General features: G+C 41.5%; 1 pseudogene; it reads right to left on the minus strand.

Moving 5' to 3' along the window:
* Positions 1–9774: 9774 nt before the first annotated feature.
* LOC145722885 (tRNA-splicing ligase complex subunit RTRAF pseudogene) lies at positions 9775–12468 on the minus strand (annotated as a pseudogene).
* Positions 12469–17076: the final 4608 nt, after the last annotated feature.

The raw sequence follows: 17076 nt of genomic DNA on the forward strand, positions 1-17076 counted from the left end.
GCCCTCATTTTACAGACGAGAGGCAAGAGCTACAGAAGTGTGAGACCTGCTTCCAGCCAGTCAGAGGACCTGGTAACCTAAATCCTCAGATGATGTTTTCTCCCCTGATGCTACCTACTTGCAGTGCTCCTGATAATCTGTGTGTCTATCATCCAGGAATTTATCTACACTCTTCTCAAATGCATTCACAGTTTCACATCTTGGCCATGCTGCATTATTAGGACGTATATTTACAACCATGGCAAAGAACTATCATTAGCCAGAATGGCATCAGTATAAACTCTGCTAGCTCTTTTGGTCAATGACCTGCATGAATTTTTTTAAATTTTAAAATGGAAATAACTTCATATTCTTATATTTATTCTATATATTCTTATATTTTTATATGATAAAAAGTTGGTTACCAGGACGCCTGGGTGGCTCAGTTGGTTAAGCGTCTGCCTTCAGCTCAGGTCATGATCCCAGGCCCTGGGATCGAGTCCCTCATCAGGCTCTCTGCTCCGTGGGGAGCCTGCTTCTCCCTCTGCCTCTGTCTCTCATGTATAAATAAATAAAATCTTTAAAAAAAAAAGTTGGTTACCTTATGGCTATATTATTCCTGGAGATGCCTGGCTGACTCAGCTGGTAGAGCATGTGACTCTTAATCTCAGGGTCATGAGTTCAAGCCCCCACATTGGGTATAGATTCTACTTTAAAAAAAATTTAAAAATAGGGGCGCCTGGGTGGCTCAGTTGGTTAAGCGACTGCCTTCGGCTCAGGTCATGATCCTGGAGTCCCTGGATTGAGTCCCGCATTGGGACTCGGCAGGGAGTCTGCTTCTCCCTCTGACCCTCCCCCCGTCATGTGCTCTCTCTCATTCTCTCTCTCTCAAATAAATAAATAAAATCTTTAAAAAAAAAAAATTAAAAAATAATAAAACTTTAGGGGATACCTGGCTGGCTCAGTCAGTGGAACATGCATCCCTTGATCTCAGGGTTATAAGTTTGAGCCCCACATTGGCTATAGATAATACTTTGAAATAAAATATTTAAAAAAATCTTATTCCTACTAACCATTGTTAAAATATTAGGGTATATCCTTCCAGACATTTCGAAGTACAAAAGGTGACGCATATTCTTTCCCCCCAAATTCAAACATTACAAATATGTATAAAGCACAAAATGAAAATACTCCTCCTCTTACCTCCACCCCTGTGGAGAGCAAAATTCTTGATGGTCCCCAAGATTTCCTGTCTCCTTGGTGTGCATGTCCCTGAGGTGCAAGAACGGTGAATAGGAGGGATTTTACTCATGATAGTCAACCTCAGCATAGATTACCTGAGTTGGACCTAATCACATGCGTCCTTTAAAATCAAAGTTTTCTCTGGCTGATGGCAGAAGAGGAAATGAGAAGTTTGCAAGATGAGAAGGATTAGGCACACCTGATGGTAGAGACCGTCTCACAAAGAATGCAGACAGCTTCTGGGAGCTAAGAGCAAGCAGCCCTCACTGACTGGCAGCAAAGAAATGGAACCTCAGTTTTAAAACTACAAGGAATGGAATTCTGCCAGTAATGAGTCTGGTAGCCAATTCCCATGGGGGTAGGGGGTGTAGTTTCCCCACACCACCAAGCAATTCTCAGACACCAGCAGGAGATCTGTCCTGCAATTCAACTCAATTCTTTTCTTTTTTTTCTTAAGATTTTTTTTAAATAATCTCTACACCCAACATGGGGCTTGAACACACAACCCCGATCGATCAGGCTCCCTGCTCAGCAGGAAGCCTGCTTCTCCCTCTCCCACTCCCCCTGCTTGTGTTCCCTCTCTCGCTGTCTCTCTCTGTCAAATAAATAAATAAAATCTTAAAAAAAAAAAAAGAGTTACATGCTGTGGGGTGTGTGGGTAGCTCAGTTGGTTAAGCACCTGACTTTTGGTTTTGGCTCAGGTCATGATCTCCTGGTTGTGAGATGGAGCCCCATGTTGGGCTCTGTGCTCAGATTCTCTCTCCCTCTCCCTCTCTCCCTCTCTCTCAAATAAATAAATAAATAAAGAGTTGCGTGCTCCACTAACTCAGTCAGCCAGCCGCCCCACCCACTTTTTTTAAACTAAGCTCTACGCCCAATGTGGGGCTTGAACTCACAACCCTGAGATCAAGAGTCCTATGCTCTACAGACTGAGCCAGCCAGGCACCCCTCAACTCAATTCTGACACAATACATATATTGTGTATATACTATACCCTGAAGTAGCATCAAATCCCACAGGTTAGGGGCCCATTCCTACAAGACTATACCCCCCAACTTGAGATGCCAGTCCCAAGCCCAGGTTACCACCTCTGCTTCTGACCCATGGTTATAGATTGGAGGTTCCAACAACCCCCACCCCCTCTCTGGGTTCGATCAATTTGCTAGAGGGGCTCACAAAACTCAGAGAAACACATATTAAAAGGATTACCGTTTATTATAAAAGGATACAACTCAGGAAGAACTAGATGGAAGAGATCCTAAGGACAAGGAATAGGGAAAGGATGCAGAGCTTCCCCACTCTCTCCAGGTGCACCACTCTCCCCAAATTTACATGAACTGGGAAACTGAAACCTGTCCTTCCAGGTTTTTATGGAGGCCTCATTACATAGGCACAACTGATTAAATCCTCGGCCATTGGTGATTGATTCAACCTCCAGCCCCTCACCCTTCTCTGAAGGTCAGGGCGGTGGGACTAAAATAAAAGTTCCAACCCTCTAAACACGTGGTTGGTTCTCTTGGCAACGAGCCCCCACCCAGAGGTGGGGTCCAAAATTACCTCATTAACATAACGAAAGACATCCTTACCGCTCTCATCACTTAGGAAATTCCAAGTGTTTTAGGAGCTCTGTGATAGAACTGCAATGGAGATCAAATATATATTTCTTACTGTAAGTCACAGTATTTCAGCCAGCTTGAATGAGCTTGGAAGTGGATTCCACTTGAGAACTCCACCTGGGTGACAATTTGATTTCAGCCTTGTGATTCTATGCACACAGAACCAAGGCACCCTGGGCCTGACTTCTAACCTATAGAAACCATAAAATAATGCACTAGGTGTTAGTTTCTGTCCCTGAGTTTGGTAATTCGTTACAAAGTAATAGAAAACTAGTAAAACCCCAATCCCACTTCGCAGGAGGTAATCACTTAACACATTTTGGAGATAACCTTCCAGATAATTTTGGTTTTATACAAGTCTATATTTAAAGGGATCACTGCTATTATTGCAAATTGTTTTCTTCATTTAATATATTGTCAGCATCTTTCCATGTAGCACTTGTGTATTTTTTTATAGGACAAATCTGTAGAAACTTCATCGAAAGATACGCTACTGGGTGGCTCAGCAGTTAAATGTCTGCCTTTGGCTCAGGTCATGATCCCAGGCTCCCTGCTCCACGGGAAGCCTGCTTCTCCCTCTCCCACTCCCCCTGCTTGTGTTCCTGCTCTCGCTATCTCTCTCTCTGTCAGATAAATAAATAAAATCTTTAGAAAAAAATTTTTAGGGGCGCCTGGGTGGCTCAGTCGTTAAGCGTCTGCCTTCGGCTCAGGTCATGATCCCAGGGTCCTGGGATCGAGCCCCGCATCGGGCTCCCTGCTTGGCGGGAAGCCTGCTTCTCCCTTTCCACTCCCCCTGCTTGTGTTCCCTCTCTCACTGTGTCTCTCTCTGTCTAATAAATAAAATCTTTAAAAAAAAAAAAGAAAAAGAAAAAAATTTTTAGAAAAGTCTTCCAAATTGCCTTCAGAAAAAGACTGCATTGATTCTCAGTCCCACCAAAAGTATGAGTACCTACTTCCCCATATTCTCTCCCTTACCATATATTCTCACTCTTTGAATAACTTTCCTTGCCCATTGATATTTCTTTTTCTTTCTTTTTTTTTTGTATTTCTTTTATATTCAACAAATTTAGAGTCAAGTAACAATCTGCCATTGTAGTCTCCCTTTGTTTATTAAGCATTATCAAAACAGTCTAGCAATGTAACTTAATACTGATCTTTGTACTTAAATGCACACAAACTAGGACAAAACTACTGAAATGTGGCCTACTTGCTGATTAAGCAAGTGTTGTTTCTAGATATAAATATCTATTTTGGAAGAGTCTCAAAATTCTCCTGAGTTTGGCAGAATATCTTTTCAAATCCACTTGTATTAACTTTTATTTTTTACCTCAGAGACCCAAAATATTTTTTTTTAAATCTCTAATGTTGCTTCCTTGGATTACTTATTTTTTAGTCCAAAGAGCATCGTCCGCCAAAACTTGGAAGAAACTAAGATGTCCTTCAGATAGTGAATGGATAAATAAACTGTGGTATATCCAGACAATGAAATATAATTTCCCTAAAAAGAAATGAGCCATCAAGCCATGAAAGAACATGGAAAAACTTAAATTCACATTATTAAGTGAATGAAGCCAATCTGAAAAGGCTACATACTGTATGATTTTAACTATGACATTCTGGAAAAGGCAAACCTATAGAGGCCGTAAAAAAAATCAGAGCTTGCCAGGGGTTGGGAGGAAGGAGGAATGAATAGGCAAAGTAGAGAGGATTTTTAGGGCGGGGAAACTACTCTGTAGGATACCATCATGGTGGATATATGTCATTATACATTTGTCCAAACCCATGGAATGTGTAACACCAAGAATGAACCCTAATTAAACTATGGTCTTTGGGTGATAATGATATGTCAATGTAGGTTCATCAATTGTAACAAATGTACCACTCTGGTGGGGGATGCTGATATTGGGGGAAGCTGTGCCTGGGAGGGGACATATATGGGAAATCTCTGTACCTTCTGCTCAATTTTACTGTGAACCTAAAACAGCAATAACAACAACTGCTCCAAAAAAAAAAAAAAGTCCTTAAAAAATAAGCATGGTCACATCACCAATCGAAGATGACACATATGTCATGATGAACTATGTGCAAACCTTAATGCAATCCAGTAGGGAGTCCAAATTTGCAAACCCTGTGTTGTAGGACATAGTCTTTCCTGGGCCTGTTTGTCAATGCTGGGTAAGAGAGTCAAGGAGAGAAAGCATTCATAAAAAAGAAAATCCTTTTGTAACAGGAGAGCCTGACTCTAAAAATAGCCACCTATATAACTAATTTATGGTATGTGTAGAGTAAAAGAAACTCGGGTCCCTGAAGATGGTGTAAGGACTTACCCATTCCCTGAAGGCTCTACCTTCCCCAGTCTCTGTAGATGATCATCCTGTGTTGATCTGCTTCTAGCATTAAAGCAGCCTTCCATAAGAAAAGTATTGTTTCAGGGATTTATAAGTGACCCCGAATACTGTTTAAAGACTTCAGTGAGAGCAAATGAAAGCACTTGACATTGCACATATTGAAATAATAATTTTTTTTTTTAAGATTTCATTTATTTGACAGAGAGAGCACAAGCAGAGGGAGAGAGAGAGAGAGAAGCGGGCTCCCTGCTGAGCAGGGAGCCCGATGTGGGGCTCGATCCCAGGACCCTGGGATCATGACCTGAGCCGAAGGCTGATGCTTAACGACTGAGCCACCCAGGCGCCCCTGCATAAAACATTTAGAACAGTTCTGGTATAAGTCTGAGCTTAGTAAATGCTATGCTTGCTGAAAGAAGGGATGATCGATGAAGAGGTTGGGGGGATAGATGAAGAAATAGGGACATGTCTTTGTTCTCAACGAGCTCCCTCAGCCCTTACCACCTTCTACTTGTTTCTAAGCCAATCTCACTTATGGGTGCAATCAACTCCTTTTTTTTTAGGTCACATGAAAATGTCATTCTCTATTTGCTAAGCAGATATCAGGACAGTGATGTCTAGGGATGTTCCTTGCCCTTACCAGGGCGGGGGTTGACCTGTCACTCGTAGGCAAACCTAAAACAATTAAGCAAGAACGGCTCACCTGGCTGGCTCAATTGGTAGAGCATGTCACTCTTGATCTCAGGGGTGAGTTCAAGCCCCATGGTGGGTGTGGAGCCTACTAAAAAAAAAAAAAAAACCAAGCAAGAAAACATAGTGCAAGTCCAAACTCAAACAAGAAAAAGACCAGGGCACATTAGGAGGGCTACTGGAAAACATAAGAATTTTGGAATGATTTGTAATACTAAAGAAAGGTTTTTATGGTTGATTGGTTAATTCTCAAACTGGATATAGCATACATGTGTCAGTGGAATAAATTTACTTGAGGAGAAGCAGATTGCAGGCCCAGATTTCCTCTCCATTTATTCAACAAATGTTTATTGACCATCTACTATGTGTCAGACACCAGATACCATGGTTAAAAAAAAAATATATCAGACAAGATTTTTTTTTTTTTTAAGATTTTATTTATTTATTTGACAGAGAGAGACACAGCGAGAGAGGGAACACAAGCAGGGGGAGGGGGAGAGGGAGAAGCAGGCTTCCCGCGGAGCAGGGAGCCCGATGTGGGGCTGGATCCCAGGACCCTGAGATCATGACCTGAGCCGAAGGCAGACGCTTAACGACTGACCCACCCAGGCGCCCCTCAGACAAGATTTTTGTTCTCATGAAATGTACATTCTAGTAGAGGAGACAATGCTGAAATAGTAGCCAAATGAATAAGATAATTATATGTTGCAATAAGCTTTAAGAAGGAAACAAAGAAGGGGCTATAACAGGGAACATTTTTAGACATGATAGAGAGGACCCCTCTGGGAATGCAGTGTATGAAATGACACCTAAGCGAGGAGGTGAGCCAGCTGTGCTTGAGTCCTCTCCTCTGCTCATCTTATGAACTCCTGTGGCCATTTGTGCCATACAAAATGTTGTGTGAGCAAAATATTCATGTACTATTGCTTCATTTTATGATTAACCAGGACAAAATGTATTTCTTCCAGTTTCAGAGAGTCCTGTCCTCTAATTCCAATTAAGCATTCTGACCCTGAAGGCTCCCAGGTTCCATTCTGTAGCTGCATGCTCTTTTATGTTCTTCCACAGTCCTGTCACACAGTGAACATGAGCACATCTAAAGAGGGTTTCTGCAGACAACTTTTGCTTCAGGTTAGGAATCTAATAATAGATTCCTTCTGCTGGCTGGCTCTCATTTGCTTCATTTGATTGCTGAAGTTTAGTGTCAGAATAAAATATTTTCAACCATAGGAAGACTTTGATGGAAGCTAACTTAATTTGGAGGCACCTGAGTGGCTCAGTCAGTTAAGCATCTGCCTTCAGCTCAGGTCATGATCCCAGGGTCCTGGGATCGAGTCCCACTGGGTTCCCTGCTCAGCGGGGAGCCTGCTTCTCCCTCTCCTTCTGCTGCTCCCCCTGCTTGTGCTCTCTCTCTGTCAAATAAATAAATACAATCTTAAAAAAAAAGAAAAAGAAAATGTTTACATTAAACATTGATGAGTTTGGGGCGCCTGGGTATCTCATTCAGTTAAGCATCTGCCTTCGGCTCAGGTCATGATCCCAGCGTCCTGGAATCGAGCCCCGCATCGGGCTCCCTGCTCAGTGAGGAGCCTGCTTCTCCCTCTCTCTCTGCCTGCCTCTCTGCCTACTTGTGCTCTCTATCTCTCTGTCAAATAAATAAAATCTTCTAAAAAAAAGAATTTTACTTTATCTGGGGCATCTGGGTGGCTCAGTCGTTAAGCGTCTGCCTTCAGGTCAGGTCATGATCCCGGGGTCCTGGGATCGAGCCCCGCATCCGGCTCCTGCTCCTCCCTCTCTCACTCCCCCTGCTTGTGTTCCCTGTCTTGCTGTGTCTCTCTGTCAAATAAATAAATAAAACCTTTAAAAAAAAAAGAATTTTACTTTATCTAATGGTTTTTTAGTACTATCTCTTTGCATTACGTTTTACGTGTTTGCTCTAGGGGTTACAATAGACATAGTTAACTTTTCACAATCCACACAGAGTTACTATCAGTGTACAGTGTAGAAGCTTTGCAACACCATAGGCCCATTCACCCCCAAACCTGTCTTTTAAGCTATAATTGCTACATGCACTCAATCTACATATGTTATGAACCCTGTAAGACATTAAAATTTTTGCTTTAAGTAGTTCTATGTATTTTAAAGAAATTAGGAGGAAAGGCAGTCTTTTATATTAACCTATATTAACCATTTTATATTAAATGATATTTATCATTTCCATTTTATTTCTTTCTGAAGATTCGAGTTTCCATTTGGTATTATTTCTCTTCAGCCTGAAGAATATCCCATAGCATTTCTCATAGTGCAAATCTGCTGGCAACAAATTCTCTTAGTTTTTATATATATTAGGAGATATATATATACACACACACATATATATATATATATACCCAAAAACTTATCTATATTGTTTTCATTCTTTTTTGTTTGTTGTTTTTTTCTCTATTTTTCTTTTTTTTTTTTTTTTAAGATTTTATTTATTTGACAGAGAGAGATACAGCAAGAGAGGGAACACAAGCAGGGAGAGTGGGAGGGGGAGAAGCAGGCTTCCCAGCTGAGCAGGGAGCCCGATGTGGGGCTTGATCCCAGGACCCTGGGATCATGTCCTGAGCCGAAGGCAGACGCTTAACGAGTGAGCCACCCAGGCACCCCTTTCTCTATTTTTCTAATTTGTCATTTGATTAATTGCATATAAAGTATACAATTTGATAAGTTTTCACATATGTATACTCCCATGAAACCATCATCACAATCAAGAAAACAAATATATTCATCATCCCCAAAAGTTTCCTTGCACCTCTTTGTAATACCTCTTCTCTATCCTCCTTTGTCCCCCTCCCCATCCCCTAGCAACCATTAATATGCTTTCTGTTACTACGGATTAATTTGCATGTTCTAAAATTTTATGTCAATGAAGAATGATTCAGCATGTATTCTTTTTCGTATTGCTTCTTCAATCAGCATAATCATTTTGAATGTCACTCATGGTGTTACATGTATCAATAGTTCATTCTTCTTTACTGCTGAGTAGTTTTCTATTGTATGGATATACCATGTTTGTTTATCAAAATTGTTGATGGACATTTGGCTTGTTTTCAGTTTTTGGTGATTACAAATAAAACTGCTATGAGTATTTGGCCCCACGTCTGTGTATGGACATGTGCTTTCATTTCTCTTGAGTAAATACCTAATAGTGGAAAGGATGGTCATATGAAAAATGCATGTTTAACTTTTTAAGCATTAAAAACAGTTGCCAAATTGTTTTTCTAAGAGAACATACCATTTCACAGGCTCACCAGCTGTGTGAGAGTCCCAAATGCCTGCCAAAAGTTGGTATTTTCAGTCTTTTAAATTTTAGCCATTTTGGTGGGTATGTAGTGGAATTTCATTATGATTTTATCACCTTCATTCATAAAGGATATTTTCACTAGATATAGAATTCTGGGTTGACAGGTTTGATTATTTTTTTCTTTCAGAACTTTAAGATGATGTTCCTCTACCTCCTCGCCTCCATCCTTCTGATGAGATGTCCACAATCATTTCAGTGTTGCTCCCTTATATGTGTTCCCCTATCTTTCTCTGAGCACTTTCAGTTTGTTCGTTTGTTTGCTTTTTTTAAACAAGATTTATTTATTTATTTATGGGGGGGTTGGGGGAAGGGGCAGATAGAGAGACAGAATCTCTAGCAGACAACCCGCTGAGTGCAGAGCTCAACATGGGTCTCAATCTCACGACCCTGAGATCATGACCTGAGCCAGAATTAAGAGTCGGACGCTTAACCAACTGAGCCACCCAGGCACCCCTAAAAAAATGTTTTTAAAGCAACAACACCAACAACAAAAAGCAGATGGTACTAAAAAAACAGAGATAACATAGCAATAATTTAAAAGATACTATACTAATTTTTTTCCACTTTCCTGAACTTTATTAAAGAAAAAGCAATGATGGTAAATCTCAAGAACATGGTCAATTTTCTAGGATTCTTCCCTTGAAAATGTGACATTGGATTTCCAAACACATGCCAGAGTGTACATGGTTCCCAATTGTACTAAGTAGGTAAGAATCTGAAATCCTAAAATGTTCATCTTCCAACTCTCCCCAGTCTGTGGTCTGTCTTTGGATCAGCAATAATTGCCTGAACGGCTACTATGGCTTCATTAATTTTTGTCTGTAGCTCTCTGAGCTCTTCTATATGCAGCAATCTCAGAATTTGAGCAGCTTCATTAAGAACTGCATCTCCTGTGTCAAAAACAAGAATATGTTTGTCTAAAGCAACAGGCAAGCCCTCTTTCGTTTGATTTGTTTTAGCACCTGCATCCTGGGTCAGGCGCTCCTGGACCAAAATGCGAATTGCCTTAAGCATTACCAGGTAATCATCATGACACTGAATCTGAAGAAGGGTAGCCAAAGCCATTACACCAGCCTTAAAATCAGGATTATTTACATCCAAGTTGATCAATGGCTCTGCATTTTTAGCTGCATTGTCAGCATTTTTTGTATTATCAGGTACCAAGTCCTTGTATTTATCAGCATTATCTCCATATTCAAGTCTAACAGCTAAACCAAGAAGCCAGTCAATTGCTTCTTGTTGCTCTTGAACCTTGAAAGGACAGTTAACATCTTTGAGATACTTTTCAAAGAACTTGGGCCAGTCACTGCCGTGGATGTTTCTTAAATTACCTCTGTCTTCAATCTTGTAGTGTCTGATTTTCTGGTCTTCAAGCCAAACAATACAGTTTCTAAATTCTGTTTCATCTTTGCGTTGAAGCCAGCCGGGTTGTGGTAGTCGAGGGCTGTCAGCTTGCGTCGGAATATGGTCCCGGTGTCTCGCTCTGGTCCCCTGGGCTTCGGCCAGGAGAGGACAGGCCTATACTAATTTTTTTTAAAGGATGCAGGACATTTAATCTTAGAAAACTACAAAGATGGGGCGCCTGGGTGGCTCAGTCGTTAAGCGTCTGCCTTCGGCTCAGGTCATGATCCCAGGGTCCTAGGATCGCGCCCCGCATCGGGCTCCCCGCTCAGCGGGAAGCCTGCCTCTCCCTCTCCCACTCCCCCTGCTTGTGTTCCCTCTCTCGCTGTGTCTCTCTCTGTCAAATAAATAAATAAATAATCTTAAAAAAAAAGTACAAAGATATGACAGGGCTTTAGAATTAGGGGTGATGATTTATGCTGCCTTTAATTTTAAGAAATCCTAGTTAAAGAAAAACTGTTTAACATTTCTAACTTCACAATTATTCAAAACATGGCATCTTTAAGATTCCAGAAAAGGGCCTATGAGAAAAATTAATAAGCAAACCTAAAATGCAGGGACGTTAAACACAGAGCTGAAAACAAGGTAATTGTGGCATTTTCTTGGAAAAGAAACTTCAGTCTATGACAGGATTCCAGTTAACGAGGACTCTCAAATAAGAAAAAATAAAATAACATCACGTTCTGCATGGAGCACTGGGTGTTATACACAAACAATGAATCATGGAACACTACATCAAAAACTAATGATGTAATGTATGGTGATTAACATAACATAATAAAAAAATTTTAAAAAAAAGAAAAGAAAAAATAAAATAACAAGCAACAATTCAGATTTATTGAATGCTTACCAAGTGCTGAGGCACTGGGTTAAGTACTTTACATTGATTGACTTATTTAATCTTCACCACAATCCTCTGGGGCAGATATTATTTATTATTGTCCACACTTTATAGATAGGAAATCTGAAGCTTAAAGAGGTTAGATCACTTGCCAAATATCCCCATGCTAGCAGTGGGAGAGCCAACAGGGATTTGAGTGAAAGCTTTCTGACTTCAGAACTGCCTCCCTCCGAAAGTGCTATACATTATAGACAATGGGTAAAAACAAAAAAAAAGGAAAACAACCAAACAACTCCCTGACAATTACTGTTCTAACTTGGTGAAAAAAAACATTTTCTTATCTAATTTTCATAGCAGTGGTAGGTATTATCATCTTCTTTTTTTAAATCTTTTTTAAAGATTTTATTTATTTATTTGAGAGAGAGAATGAGAGAATGATAGAGAGAGAGAGGGAGCATGAGAGGGGGGAGGGTCAGAGGGAGAAGGAGACTCCCTGCTGAGCAGGGAGCTTGATGTGGGACTTGATCCTGGGACTCCAGGATCATGACCTAAACCGAAGGTGGTCACTTAGCCAACTGAGCCACCCAGGTGCCCTATCATCTTCTTTTTTATAGATGAGAGAGCTGAAGCTTAAAGAAACCAAATACCTTGCCCAGAGCCACACATTCAGTAAGGGATAGATGCCAGACTGGGACCCACATCTGTCTCTGAAGCCCCAATATTCTACACAGGTTCCTCAGGGGCCTCAGTGAATACCAAACAGTTTTATCTCCATCTCTGCTCCTATCTGTGGAGGAGCAAACCCTTCCTCCCACCTTCTCTTCTAAGGCAGTCACCCAAAACACACCCTCCCCACCCCATGGCTTCCTTCACCGGCTGATTACCACAGCTCCTAACCAACCAAGGTGAAGCTTTCCCTGCTGCTGTCCTCTTCCCCTCCCCCAGTCTGAGTCCCTTGTGGGTGCTCGCTCATGGAAAGTACCTTAGGTTTCCTGGTTCCAGCATTCACGCTCTCCTGGAGTCAACACTGTTGACTAACACTGTTAGTGTCCCCTCTCTCTTCCTGTCCAGGGCTCTGCCGCACACACTATCCAACAGTGATTGTTTTCTTATCTCCTCAGTGTCTAGCTAAGTGCCTGGCACCCAGTTCATGCTCCGTGAATGCGCGATGGATGGATGAATAAAAACTGACCTCTGAAGTCCTCTACAATTACCAACATATAATGAATGCCATAATTCAAAAGTCCCTGCCACTTACAGAACACACACAGTGTGTGTCATATGTATTGGTGAATCTATATAGTTCTTTTTTTTTTTTTAAGATTTTATTTATTTATTTGACAGAGAGAGACACAGCGAGAAAGAGAGCACAAGCAGGGGGAGTGGGAGAGGGAGAAGCAGGCCTCCCCACGGAGCAGGGAGCCCGATGCGGGGCTCGATCCCAGGACTCTGGGATCATGACCTGAGCCGAAGGCAGACGCTTAACGACTGAGCCACCCAGGCGCCCCTATATAGTTCTAATATTTAAATGAAATGGACCAAATAGTACTCATTAGGATGAATAAAGACATGGGTAAATTTGAACAGATTTTTCTTATTTTTTGAAAGAGTTAATGATTTTTTTTTAAGATTTTATTTATTTATTTGACAGAGAGAGACACAGCGAGAGAGGGAACACAAGCAGGGGGAGTGGGAGAGGGAGAAGCAGGCCTCCCACTGAGCCCGATGCAGGGCTCGATCCCAGCACCCTGGGATCATGACCTGAGCCAAAGGCAGACGCTTAACGACTGAGCCACCCAGGTGCCCCAAGAGTTGATGATTATTTACTAATTATAATGAGCATTTACATTTGTAAAAATAGTCTGCATCTTCAGATACATTATCTCATTTAATCCTTATGATCAGTTCTTTTTTTAAATATTTATTTGAGAGAGAGAGAGAGCACAAGCAGGAGTGGGGGAGGGGCAGAGGGAGCAGGAGAAGCAGACTCCCTACTGAGCAGGAAGCCCAGGACCCTGGGATCATGACCTGAGCCAAGGGTAACCGCTTAACCGCTAAGCCATCCAGGTGCTCCTCTTATGAACAGTTCTGTGAAATAGGTATTAGATATTGTATGATAGCATAATGAGCTCGAAGGTGATATATTCAAGGACATACAACTATTAAATAAAATTGCTAGGAATAGACTCCAGTTCTTTAGTCCAGTGTTCTTTTCACTATGTTACCTATGAAGACATAGACATACTGAAAGTGAATATTGCCTATAAAATGCAGATTCACAAAAAATAGTGAGTGAGGGAAGATTATCCTTTCTTTTTTTTTTTTAAGATTTTATTTATTTATTTGACAGAGAGAGAGACAGCTAGAGAGGGAACACAAGCAGGGGGAGTGGGAGAGGGAGAAGCAGGCCTCCTGCCAAGCAGGGAGCCCGATGCGGGGTTCGATCCCAGGACCCTGGAATCACGACCTGAGCCGAAGGCAGGCGCCCAATGACTGAGCCACCCAGGCGCCCCTATCCTTTCTTTCATACTGAGAGAGCATTTATTCTGGTGGGCACTGGTCTTAGAATCATGAGAGCAGTCGTATAAATATCTTTAGTTAATTTTCCTGGCATAGTCTTCAGACTTTCTTTAAACTGATTATAAAAAAAAAAGAGTAACATTTCACTGTATAACATCTGTACAATGTTTCACCATGTACATGTATCAGCTATTGCAAAATTTTTACAAATAAAAAGATTCTAGTAAGTTTATATTCTTTACTGAGTCAAGTGAGTGTCATAACGCATACCAACTGAGGGCAGGTGTTCTCCAAAAAGCTTTTAGAAACACCATCTTTACTAGATAATTGAATGCCCCCATATATTTTCATGTCTTTGCATATTAGAATTGTGAGGTGCATATTAAATGTAAATAACGAACAGACTCATGTTACAAATGCACTGAGAAACCAAGAACTGCTGGCTACCACAAATCTGTAAGCAGCAGATCAAGGACTGAATCCCTGATTTTCTGACTCCAAAGCCACTGCTATTTTCCTTTTCTAGGCTGCCTAGACCTGCTCGTGAAAGTTACAACTAGCCCTCTGGTCAGATTACTGGGTTTCCAAGGTTGCTTTGCTGGGCCCTAAAGTACTCATAAGATCTGCAAGATGTATTAAGTGAAAGAAGCAATGTGATATATTTTATTTTATCATTTTGTGCCAAAAAGTGAAACTTTTTTTCAAGATTTTTAAAATTTTGTTTTAATTCCAGTGTAGTTTACATAGTACAATATAGTGATCTAACCGTTCCATACATCACCTGGTGCTCATCAAGATAAGTATACTCTTTTTTTTTTTAAAGATTTTATTTTATTTTATTTTTTTAAAGATTTTATTTATTTATTTGAGAGAGAGAGAATGAGAGACAGAGAGCACAAGAGGGAAGAGGGAGAAGCAGGCTTCCCGCTGAGCAGGGAGCCCGACGTGGGGCTCGATTCCAGGACCCTGGGATCATGACCTGAGCCGAAGACAGACGCTTAACGACTGAGCCACCCAGGCGCCCCAAGATAAGTATACTCTTAATCCCCTTTCTCTATTTCTCCCACCCTCCCACCCACCTCGCCTCTGGTGACCATCTGTTCTCTATAGGTAAGAGTCTGCTTTTGGGTTTGTCTCTTTTTCTTCCTTTGTTCCCTTGTTTTGTTTTGTTTTGTTTTAGTTTAATATTTTTTTATTATGTTATGTTAATCACCAGACATTACATCATTCGTTTTTGATGCAGTGTTTAAAAAGAATATATGTTTGCATTTGCTTATTATGCATACACTATCGGTTGCCTACAGTTTCCCCATCTGTAAAATGTTGGTGATGGGATTTCATTAAATATTGCAAATATTAGAACAGTGCCTGGCACATGGAAATACCATTTTACTTGGATTCTCAATCCAAATAATTTCTTGGCTTAATCATATTCTAAAATACCCCTTTAAAGATGATTTTTTACTGGCACTGGCAAGATGAAAACGCGGCAAGCCACAGCAAAACGTAATTACTTAAAGCTGCTTTAAATTAGGCCCAATAGCAGAGTGATTAGCCAATACTGAAAGATGTTTGGTGAACCACAATTATAGATATCAAAGAACGATTGCAGTTCACCCTTTTACTAAGTTAATAACTAAAATCCTTTTTTCCCCCCTTAAAAGAGGTCATGCAGATGTTTACTACAATGTATTTTAACAGTTTACTACTCTAAATGGTATGAACAACTTTAAGGAAAATCTTAAACAAAATATGACCTTAGATTACAACCCCGAAATACATTTACAAGTCTCAACGTTACTGTTACCATTTTAAGTTAGTAAAAGGCACACCGTATCTGCTGTAAAGACGTGGGGAGACAAACTGCATTAGGATTTTGTTCAAAACACAGGGGCTAGGGAACAGGGCTTTTTAAAAACAGAGTATTTGCCTCAGTGGCCTCTAAAAAGAGGCCATGCCAAGGTGACGAAAACCGACTCCCACCCTGAGCCACGTGGGGTTTTCTGTCTCCTCCTGCGCGCTTTCTTCCGCAGTCAGAGGACCCAAGAAAGTGACCTCAAGGTGGGGGCGTGCCCGGGGGCGGGCCGGGGTGGCCTCGGTGCTGCGGAGACCCGAACTCGGGGGTCCCGGCCTGCCTATAGGTGTCCCAGCGCACCACTAGCGCGGGTCGCTCGGACCCAGGAGTGGGCGCCGGGGAGAGGCGGCCGAGGGTCCTCCTCGCCGCCTGGGACCGCGGCATCCTGCCGGCGCCGCCCCAGTCCCCCTTCCTCTGAATCTGGGGGCGCCCGGAGCCGCGCGCGACTTCCCCGGGACTCGCGGTCTCGTTGCGCTCTGACCCCGACCAAGACCAGAGGGGGACCTCTGCCCTCTGAGAAAAGGCATGTGGCTAGTATCTAAATCTAATTCACAATATGGCTCGAGATACCCCCACCCCTCGAAAGTCTGGACCTTTATCGAAACATGAATAAGAGCAACTAGTCGGTGGTGCCCAGTAGGTTACTTAGATATAAATCAGGGATATGTATAGTTTTGCTTTTCCTTAGGTTCTATTTTTAAAAAGGATTCTCTATAAGGTATTATACTTTATATGCTCATCTGCAATCACAGGACCTTGGAGAAAACTTGCTTACAATCTGGGATGGCTTTGGAGTCCTACTTTAATTTTCCTTTCTCTTCTGGGCATAATAATGCAAGTCCGGCTGTCTTTATTTGCTCCTGGAACATTCTTGGACCATTTTGTTACTTTATTTGGAATACTGGATTATTTTTTTTCACCATCCAAAAGAGCTGTAAGGAGGAAGTACTAGAAAAATTAAAAGGTGAGATTTGAATCAGAAGTTGTAGTTTTTATAAGCTCCTGCGGAAGTGTTTGTGTGCATCTATTAAAGAATTCCAGTGTCCAGCATAGTGCTGAATATACACACATATCTATAAAAATTACTGTTAGGGGCACATTCGGCTCAGGTCGTGATCCCAGAGTTCTGGGATCCAGTCCCACATCAGGCTCCCAGCTCAGGGGCGAGTGTGCTTCTCCTTCCTTCTCCCTCTGCCCCTCTACCTGATCCTTCTCTCTTTCTCTTGCTCACTCTCAAA

The sequence above is a fragment of the Leptonychotes weddellii genome, chromosome 8 (genome assembly GCF_054177405.1).
Source record: "Leptonychotes weddellii isolate Sample4059 chromosome 8, ASM5417740v2, whole genome shotgun sequence".
In the NCBI taxonomy this organism is placed as follows: Eukaryota; Metazoa; Chordata; class Mammalia; order Carnivora; family Phocidae; genus Leptonychotes; species Leptonychotes weddellii.